Source organism: Rhineura floridana, chromosome 9 (genome assembly GCF_030035675.1).
Source record: "Rhineura floridana isolate rRhiFlo1 chromosome 9, rRhiFlo1.hap2, whole genome shotgun sequence".
NCBI classification, from domain to species: Eukaryota; Metazoa; Chordata; class Lepidosauria; order Squamata; family Rhineuridae; genus Rhineura; species Rhineura floridana.
This window is the reverse complement of record NC_084488.1, coordinates 4829432-4838765: the sequence shown is the minus strand read 5'-3', so window position 1 is coordinate 4838765 and position 9334 is coordinate 4829432.

Here is a 9334-nt window from a genome sequence, read left to right as displayed (position 1 = left end):
ACATTTTTTCCATATTCCATATTTTCATTTACTTACAGTGCTTTGTAAAAGTAATCAGACCCCTGATCAATGCTCTCATATTACTGAATTACACATGTAATTTTGTACTGAATTACACATGTAATTTTGTTCAGTATGATATTTTATTTTGAAACACTGAAACTCAAAATCAATTATTGTAAGGTAACATTGTTTTTATGCTGGGAAATGTTTGTAAGAAACAAAAAAAACTGAAACACGTTGCTTGAGTAAGTATACAACCCCTGTGCTGTGGAAGCTCCCAGTTTACACAGATGAACAAAATTGCCCCATTGACGACAGTTACCTTACCATTGGCCTCCACCGGTGAACCATTCAAGTTTCTGTCACATTGTCAGGATAAAACCCCCATTGTTGAAGGATCGTTGGTCAGGCATTGGATCTGAAGGAAAATGAAGACCAAAGTGCATTCTATAAAAGTGAGAGATGATGTAATGCAAATGCACAGATTAAGAAAAGGGTGCAAACTAATATCCAAGTGTTTGGATATCCCAGTGAACACAATTGGATCAATAATCAGGAAGTGGAAGGTACATCACACCACCCAGCCACTGCCAAGAAAAGGCTGTCCCTCAAAACTCAGCGCTCGAACAAGAAGACTTGTGAGAGAAGCCCCAGAGAGGCCAACAATCACTTGGAAGGAGCTACAGAGTTCAGTGGCTGGGAGTGAAGTAATGGGGTACCAGTCAACCATATCAAGAGCCCTGCATAACACTGGCCTGTATGGGAGGGTGGCAAGAAATAAGCCATTACTCAAAAAGTACCTTCTAAAAGCATGTCTGGAGTTTGCCTGAAAGCATGAGAGTGCCCCAGCTGCAATGTGGGAAAAGGTTTTGTGGTCAGATGAAACCCAGATAGAACGTTTGATAGAAACTCAAAGCGCTATGTGTGGCACAAACCTAACACTGCCTATACCTCAAGACATACTATCCCTACAGTGAAGTATGGTGGTGGCAGCATCATGCTGTAGGGATGCTTCTCATCAGCAGAGACTGGGCATCTTGTTAAAATTGATGGAAGAATGGATGGAGCAGAATACAGGGAAATACTGCAAGAGAACCTGCTTCGGTCTACTAAAAAACTCAAGCTTAGGAGGAAATTCACTTTTCAGCAGGACAATGATCCCTAGCACAAGGCCATAGCAACATTGGAGTGGCTCAAGAACAAAAAGGTGAATGTCCTACAGTGGCCCAGTCAAAGTCCTGATCTCAATCCCATTGAGAATCTGTGGCACTCTTTGAAAATTGCAGTCCACAAGGGACGTCCGACCAACCTGAATGACCTATAGTGAATCTGCCTAGCTGCAGAATGGGCCAAAATCCCTCCGACACTGTGTGCAAAGCTGGTACATACCTACCCCAAAGACTTAAAGCTGTTATTGCAGTGGCTCTACCAAATATTAATGTGTGTGGGTTGAATACTTAGGCAAATAACGTTTCAGTTTTTTGTTTCTTACAAACATTTCCCAACATAAAACCAATGTCACCTTACAATGATTGATTTTGAGCTTCAGTATTTCAAAACAAAATATCATACAGAATGAAATTACAATGTACCATTGGTAATTCAGTAATATGAGAGCACTGGTCAGGGGTCTAATTACTTTTGCAAGGCACTGTATATAAAGCAGTGGAAGCATTGGCAACCTTGTGGCAACTGTTTTCTCTTGAGTAATACTAATGTCTGTGTATGTTTTGCCTTGGCAGCAAGAAAGATCAGAAAGAGAGAACTAGATAAAATTGCTGTAAGCTGCTACAAAGATACAGGGAGAGTTAAACAATTATAGTTTTTCCTTATGTATCCCTATATTGCTGCTATCATGCAGGGGCAGAAATTTTAGACTCTTGTATTATTGCTTTGATCTATTGCAGTATTTATTTCTTATGGCTTTTGCCTACATCAGTACAACTGAATGACTACTTATAAAGCATTTTACTTATTCTTATGGTACAAATATAGGCACAACACTACATGCCAGTGCCATAATAATGATAAATTCATTTCTTGTTCCCCTGATCCAGTCTAGCAACTCCTCTTGTTATACACACCTGTTCCCCTTAATCTATCTCAAATGATTAATGAAATCTCAAGATAACCACAGGTTATTATTCTATTTATAAAATTCATTGTGATGCAGGAATGAATTTCCGTGTCCATTATTGCTGTTACCACATGTGATGGTCAGAATCTAAAGAGCTGTTTCAAGCTTGCCTAATGGAATGTTTTATTAATTTTTTTAGCAGTAAACCACGTGCATGTCATTTTTATTCTGTTTTTGAAATCCCTCTACATTTCGGAATTAGTTTTCCATGTGGAACCAGGCTACTTAAGAAAAACTTGTTTTCTATAGTTTTCAATTAATGTACTGTGTAACTGATGAGGGAATGTGTGAGTAGAATTTTGGTGGGTGGGCGGAAGAGTGAAAGAAAAGCAGGACAATTATGAACCTGATGTATAGTCACAGTTGAACACAGTGAGGTTTCTACACTTGATCTGACAACATAAAATTGGGGGGGGGGGAGGTAACCAATATGTACCAGCACATATGTGCATTGATTAAATCAATGTGAAATGAAGTTTTCATGCAATTGTACCAGGCTTTCATTTTATGCTGTGATTTATTCAATGTGCACATCAATAATGAGTGGGTTGGGAGGGCAGGATGCAAGCTGAAAGCAATGCAGGTTCAAACTGCATGTGGGCAAGCTAAACAAAAACCAGAAATAAGAACTGCAGTTTGGACACAATACCAGGTAATTTGATATCCCAAACCCAAGAAGAAATTCAGAAAGGTAAAATTCTATAAACACCTCACGGTCTGTGATCTAACACTAGGCCAACGTTCATTCATTATTAAACATTACCAGCACAAAATATATATTTCATTCATATATATATATTTCCTAGAGCACATTGTTTTCAACTGAAATTGTTTCCAAGTAAGTTTATTTAGGAATGCAACTTTACAATACTAGCTATGGATGGAAAACAAAATCATGTATGTATGTATGAACCAGGTGGAGTCGGCATAAGCTGGTGTAAGGCCTGAAAAGGGGCAAGGCCAAGGGGATGGGACATCCAACTATGTTTTTTTTTTTTTACAATAATTTTTATTCAAATTTTCATAAAACATACAAAACAAAATCATAAAACATTCAAAGACAAAAAACAAAACAAAACAAAAATAATTAAACAAAAAAAATAAAATATTGACTTCCCATTTGTCACAGATCAAATCAGTTATAGGTCTACAATATATAACAATCCTGTCTCTTAAATCATATTATAAAATCACTTTCCTCCAGTAGTTATCTTAATTAATCATCAAATCTCATAAACATTACTTTATGCTTTCCACAAAAAGTCAAAGAGAGGTTTCAATTCTTTAAGGAATATATCTATCAATTTTTCTCCAAATAAACATGTCAATTAATCCATCTCGTTAATAATTATAATAATCTTATTGTCATGACCATAGTCCAAATAAACATTTCGATTAATCCATCTCATCAAAATCTGTTAGGTTCAATAATTTCAATAGCCATTATTCCATTATCCCTATTAGTTCCATCTTCCATCTTCAATAGTCCTGTTAAGTCCAGTAATTTCAGTGTCCAATCTTCCATTATCAGTATTCCATAATAATCTTGCTGTCGTAGCCATAGTCATATAATAAGAGTCTGATGGGAATTTCCTCTATCCCAAATATTTTCTTGCCATCCATTCTGAATAAGTTGCTGAAATACTGTTGTAAAGTCATATCTCTGTTCTTCTTTTTTACAAAATGCACTGGCTCATCTCTTGAGAGTTTTTCCATTGTCACATGGCTGCAGTTAATTCCATAGATTTTCTCTATATCAAACTCCATCATGTCATTCCAGTCCAAAAGATTATCCAAGCCATTGATAACTTTATCTCTAATATCTTCATTAATTTCTTCAGAGATAACGTTAAATTCCAAACAGTAGATTTTATTTCTAAAATCCATAAACTCCAGATCTTTTTCCAATTCCACATTTGTTCCAATCTCCAGGGCTTGTATCTTCCCTTTATTTTTTCTTTTCTCATCTCTGATCTCATTCTCCTCTCTCACAGGATCCCCTATTTCTTTAAGCTCCTGCGTCATTTTGCTCAGTTCAATTTTCAGCTCCTTACTACCCTGTCGCAGGGTTTGTTTCGTTATCTCAATCTCATCCATTATTTTCTGAAACATAGTTACTTCCAGATTCTCAGCCACTTTCTTGATTGCCATTTTTAAAACCACGAAAACAAAGCAAAACAAAAATAAAGAAGAACCACTTCTTATTTCAGCAACAATTGGGTTAATATTCCAGGCTTGATGACATCACAGTATAAACAGAGCAGCCTGCCTTATCTCTCTATGTTCAAGAATGCAAAACAAATTTAGTTCCCAGCATCAAAACAGCTAGTGGCGTCGTGAAGAAGCAGATTCGTCAAAATAAAATAGACCAAAAAGAGAATAGTCCCAGACAATATAATATTCCTCGGAATAGAAATCAGGAATAGAAATCCCTCTTCTGTTTATATCTTTAGAATGCACTTCCAGGACAGCTTTTTGTGACAGAAACAGAGATAAGCTGTTAATTTCGTGAATAACAGAGAAGAGTTATAGCTCACCCAGAAGTTGTCCAAAGCCGATCAATCTGACAAATCTCCTTTGGCTGCAACAATTTAAACCAAGTAAAAAAAATAATAGAAAGAAGGGTGCTTGCCTGTTAGTCCGTTCTCTCTTTAAAGAAAAGATAAACGTATCGCTTAAACAGATAGAGCTTGTTCGAAAGTCCGTCCGGCATTGTTGGCTGGACCTTATCTCATAAATTAATGAAATCCAGTCCTCCCAACAAAAACAGGCTTTTGAGGTTGATCTCTACGTTTCTCCCTGCCCAGGAGAAATTTCATCAGTCAAAAAAAAAAATGTTCTGACTGATTTATATCTGAATAAGCTTCTTTTGAGACGGGAGCCCGTCCCAAAAGCAGGCACAAGCGAAATCACCCTTCCCGGAAGTCCCGACATCCAACTATGTTTGAAGCACTCTTGTAGGTTCCAATCCAGGCAAAAGTTATGGCAGGAAAAAAGGCCGGTCTAAGAAAATAATTAAGAAAATAGAAGTAAATAGAGAAGGCTTACTCCCTGTTAGGGGTGTTTGGGAGAGCTTTTACTTTCTGGTCCCTGTGCACAGCTCTAGGTATGGGTGAGCATTTTGATTCAGTTCGTACTTCAAGCAGAATTTATCAAATTCCCAATTTCCAAAACAAGATGAGAACGGAAACACAGTCATACTTCAATTTGGGGTGCAGTTTGCCAAATAAACAACATTTATGAAAATGCAACTATTAGGGGAAAGTGTGCATAAAAATGAATACATGAGTGAAAAGAACATGGAAAAATGCATAAAATGATGAGAAATGGCTTGCAAAAATGTGTACCTTTGTTACAACTGCCTACAAAAATGTGTTTATTTGGAGAAATTTGCACTAAAATGGTGGAGAATTTTCATGAGAATCTTTTTTTTAAAAAAATGGCAGATTGCTGTAGAAATGTAGAGAACTGAATTTAACATTGGAAAAATGAGAAACGGAGAGAACCAAAAGAGACAGATCCTGCCATCCCTACACAGCTCCCGGCTGAGGCAGCTTTCAGCCAACCCAGCGGCTCCTGAATAGCAATTGGATGTGGCAGAACTTTACACTGTCTTGTCTTGCTCCAGCACAACTTCCTCTGATCTGGACTGCTCTGCCCGTTCACACTTATTTGCAAGATAAGTAAAGTTTCACATCAAGAAGTTTAAACATGAAATGACACTTGGCAACCACAAATTTCAATTAATTTTAACACAACTGCTTAAGAGAAATCACAAACTTGACACTTTCCTCAGTACACTTAAAACTGGAAGTGCAGTAAATTATCAGGAAACAGAACAAATATAGTTCAGGAACATGCCATTTTTAAATGCTGTAAAACTGAAGCAAGTCCAACTTTTGAAAAAGAACAAATAAACCAAAGAGAGTTGTTAAAGTTGACACCCTAAACTGCTTGCCAGGTTTTATTCATCATAGCTCCCTCATTTGCACCTCAATCCTAAATATATTCCCTATGAAGGGAGAGCACATAGTTTTCAACTGTACTCTTTCCCAAGTTTATTTAGGAATGCAACTTTACAATAGTTGCTATGGATGGAAAAGAAAATACTGTGTTTATACTTATATGGAGAGAGAGAGAATTTAAGATAAAGAACTATTCTTAGTCCTATCTACATTGCAAACTTATTTCAGATTCACAGAAAGTGCCATGGCTTTCCCCAAAGAATCCTGCAAACTGCTCTGTTAGACCCCTCTCATAGAACTAAACCGGGGGGGGGGGGAGCATTACACTTTCCAGGTTTCCTTTCCACCTTTTACTCTGTATCATTTCTTTATTGTATACATAAGCAATGAACAGATTACTTTTAACTGAATTTAACCTAATTCAAACCCTATTTAGCTAGGCAATCATACAGCAATATCACTGATGGATACTAGCTACTTTAAAACTAGTCTGTACTTTTCTTTTGGAAGGAACTCTAATTAAGACTTTTATCCTATACTCCAATCTTATAGACGCTTATATCACAGTAACATCTCTAATTGCTGTCCAGCTGGATCAGGTGCAACCAATTCCCTTAGAAATTCTACATATTAAGCACACTCATAGCTACTAGCTGTAGGAAAGGAAAAGGAACTGCCAATCTCTGTCTTTAATTGCTGGCATATCTGTATTCTTCCAAGTGACTGGTTTAATATTTCTATTGATGTTAGGGTTGACCAGAAACACCAGGCCCTCCCTTAGCATGTGCGGGGCCCAGGGCAAAAGCATAGTTGCCCCCCCCACATTTGCTCCGGGTCACCATCTTGGTCTTGGCTGAGTCACTGTAGGTGCGCAGGCACCAGTCCCGGAACTGCTGGCCCAGCTCGCTGTCCCCAGGGTGGCTACCGCTCGCTGACCGCAGCAGGAGCAGCAGTGGCAGCAGCGGCTTCAGCATGGTGGGCGGGCGGGCAGGCGAGCGAGCCCCTGTCCCAGGCGGAGAAAAAGAGAGCGAACGAGCGCTGCGCCCTGCCTGGCGTGGCGAAGGCAAGCAGGCAGGGAGGGAGGAACCAGCTAGTGAGCAGATCACCAAGCGCGCCCTCCCCAAAGTGTGGGCCCCGGGGCAACTGCCCCACTTCCCGTTGCCTAGAGGCGGCTCTGAGAAACACCATCCCATTCTCAGGTGATGGGGGCAGGGGAGAGACATTCTAATAATTTTCAGGGTGTGGGAATAAAACAATGTATATTGTTTTGAGGTGGGGAAGGTGGTACTTAAGTTATTTTCTAATTTTTTTAGGGCAGCTATGAGAGAACTAGAAAAGGACCTCAAATGCAAAGATGTATCACTATACACTAAAGTCAGGATCATTCAGACCATGGTATTCCCACTCTCTGTGTATGGATGTGAAAGTTGGACAGTGAAAAAAGCGGGTAAGAGAAAAATCAACTCATTTGAAATGTGGTGTTGGAGGAGAGCTTTGTGCATACCATGGACTGTGAAAAAGACAAATAATTGGGTGTTAGAACAAATTAAACCAGAACCATCACTAGAAGCTAAAATGATGAAACTGAGGTTATCATACTTTGGTCACATCATGAGAAGACATGATTCATTAGAAAAGATAATAATGCTGGGAAAAACAGAAGGGAGTAGAAAAAGAGGAAGGCCAAACAAGAGATGGATTGATACCATAAAGGAAGCCACAGACCTGAACTTGCAAGATCTGAACAGGGTGGTTCATGACAGATGCTCTTGGAGGTCGCTGATTTATAGGGTCGCCATAAGTTGTAATCGACTTGAAGGCACATAATAACAACATATGGCAGCTGGAATAGAGTTTCACCCATAGCTACAAGCAGTTAAAGTTAAAAAGGAAGAAAGAGCTGTTGCCACCACAATTAAATACTTTCAAGCACCCCTCCCAAAACCTTCCAAAAATGTACACACACCCTTTTGGGTGAACCACAGAATTGGACAGAGGTATTCCAGTTGTTATTTATACAGAGTTTTCAGTGCAACAACAACAATTGATTACCATTAGTAGTTAAACGATAGTAGTTTCCTACCAAATAAGTAAGTTCCAACTGATTGTTTAATACCAATAATAGATCAATATTGTCAGGTGCACAGAAGTGAAAACAGTCACAAGCAGGGTCTGAATAACCTTGAGTCCTGGCTATTATTCCAACTGAATTTGACAGTCTGCTATCTTTTCAGACTGGCACCAGTTTCTTGCAGCGGACTGCGGCTGTAACCTGCATGGATTTTGCAGTCATGGCTGCAATCAGAAAAAAAAAATTGTCCCAAATTCCCCCCCCCATTTTATGTAATTATCTTCATAATCAAAGTTGCTACGTTCACCATTTATCCATTATATATTATGAAAAATTGTGTTATTATCGCCATGCCATGCAAAAAATATTGGCTGCCTGGTCCACCCTAGGCTATATATGTCATCAATATTGATTGTCAAATCATCCTGCAATTTCATGTGTTTAAAACAAGACAGCTCAGAGCATTCTGAATCTCGATCCTCTTGCATGGGAAACATTATGATGATGAGACTGACCTATGCTACCAGCCCCACCCCACTTTCATTGCAGCTGTCCCGAGCTAATCATGCTCTCTCGCTCTGTGTGTGCTAAATGTGTGTGTGTGTATCACTGTGCAGTCCGCCGCCGCCTGCCTGCCTGCACCTCTCCCACACTCTCAGACTGTGTTTTCTAACTTTCTGTTGTTGCTCCTCGTGAGACTCTTGTTGATGTTCAATCATTGGCGCAGCTCCTAGTGCCCTGTCTAAGTATGAGAGTTTTTAAACTATTTAAACGAACAGGGAATTCATTGATTAAACACTGTGATCATTCACATAAGCATTTACACTAAAAAACACCACGTGGAACACTGTGATCATTTACATTTTACGTTATTTAATTACACAATTTTTTTTCACCAGCAAAAGAACCCCCATGTGGATTGAATCACCAAAAAAACTGCCATAGCAAGTGGGAACAAAAAAAGGGCAGATCGGGATTGACCTACAGACTATTGGAATACAAGCAGATTGGAAGTAGACAGCAAACCCCATCCCTAGTGTGTGATCTGTGATACCCTAAAACATGTTTTGGGGTGGGCACCCTGATTGCTTATTTTCCCCTACATTCTTTGACTAATTGTGTGGTGTATAGATGCCCATATCCATTCTGTGTGTCCAC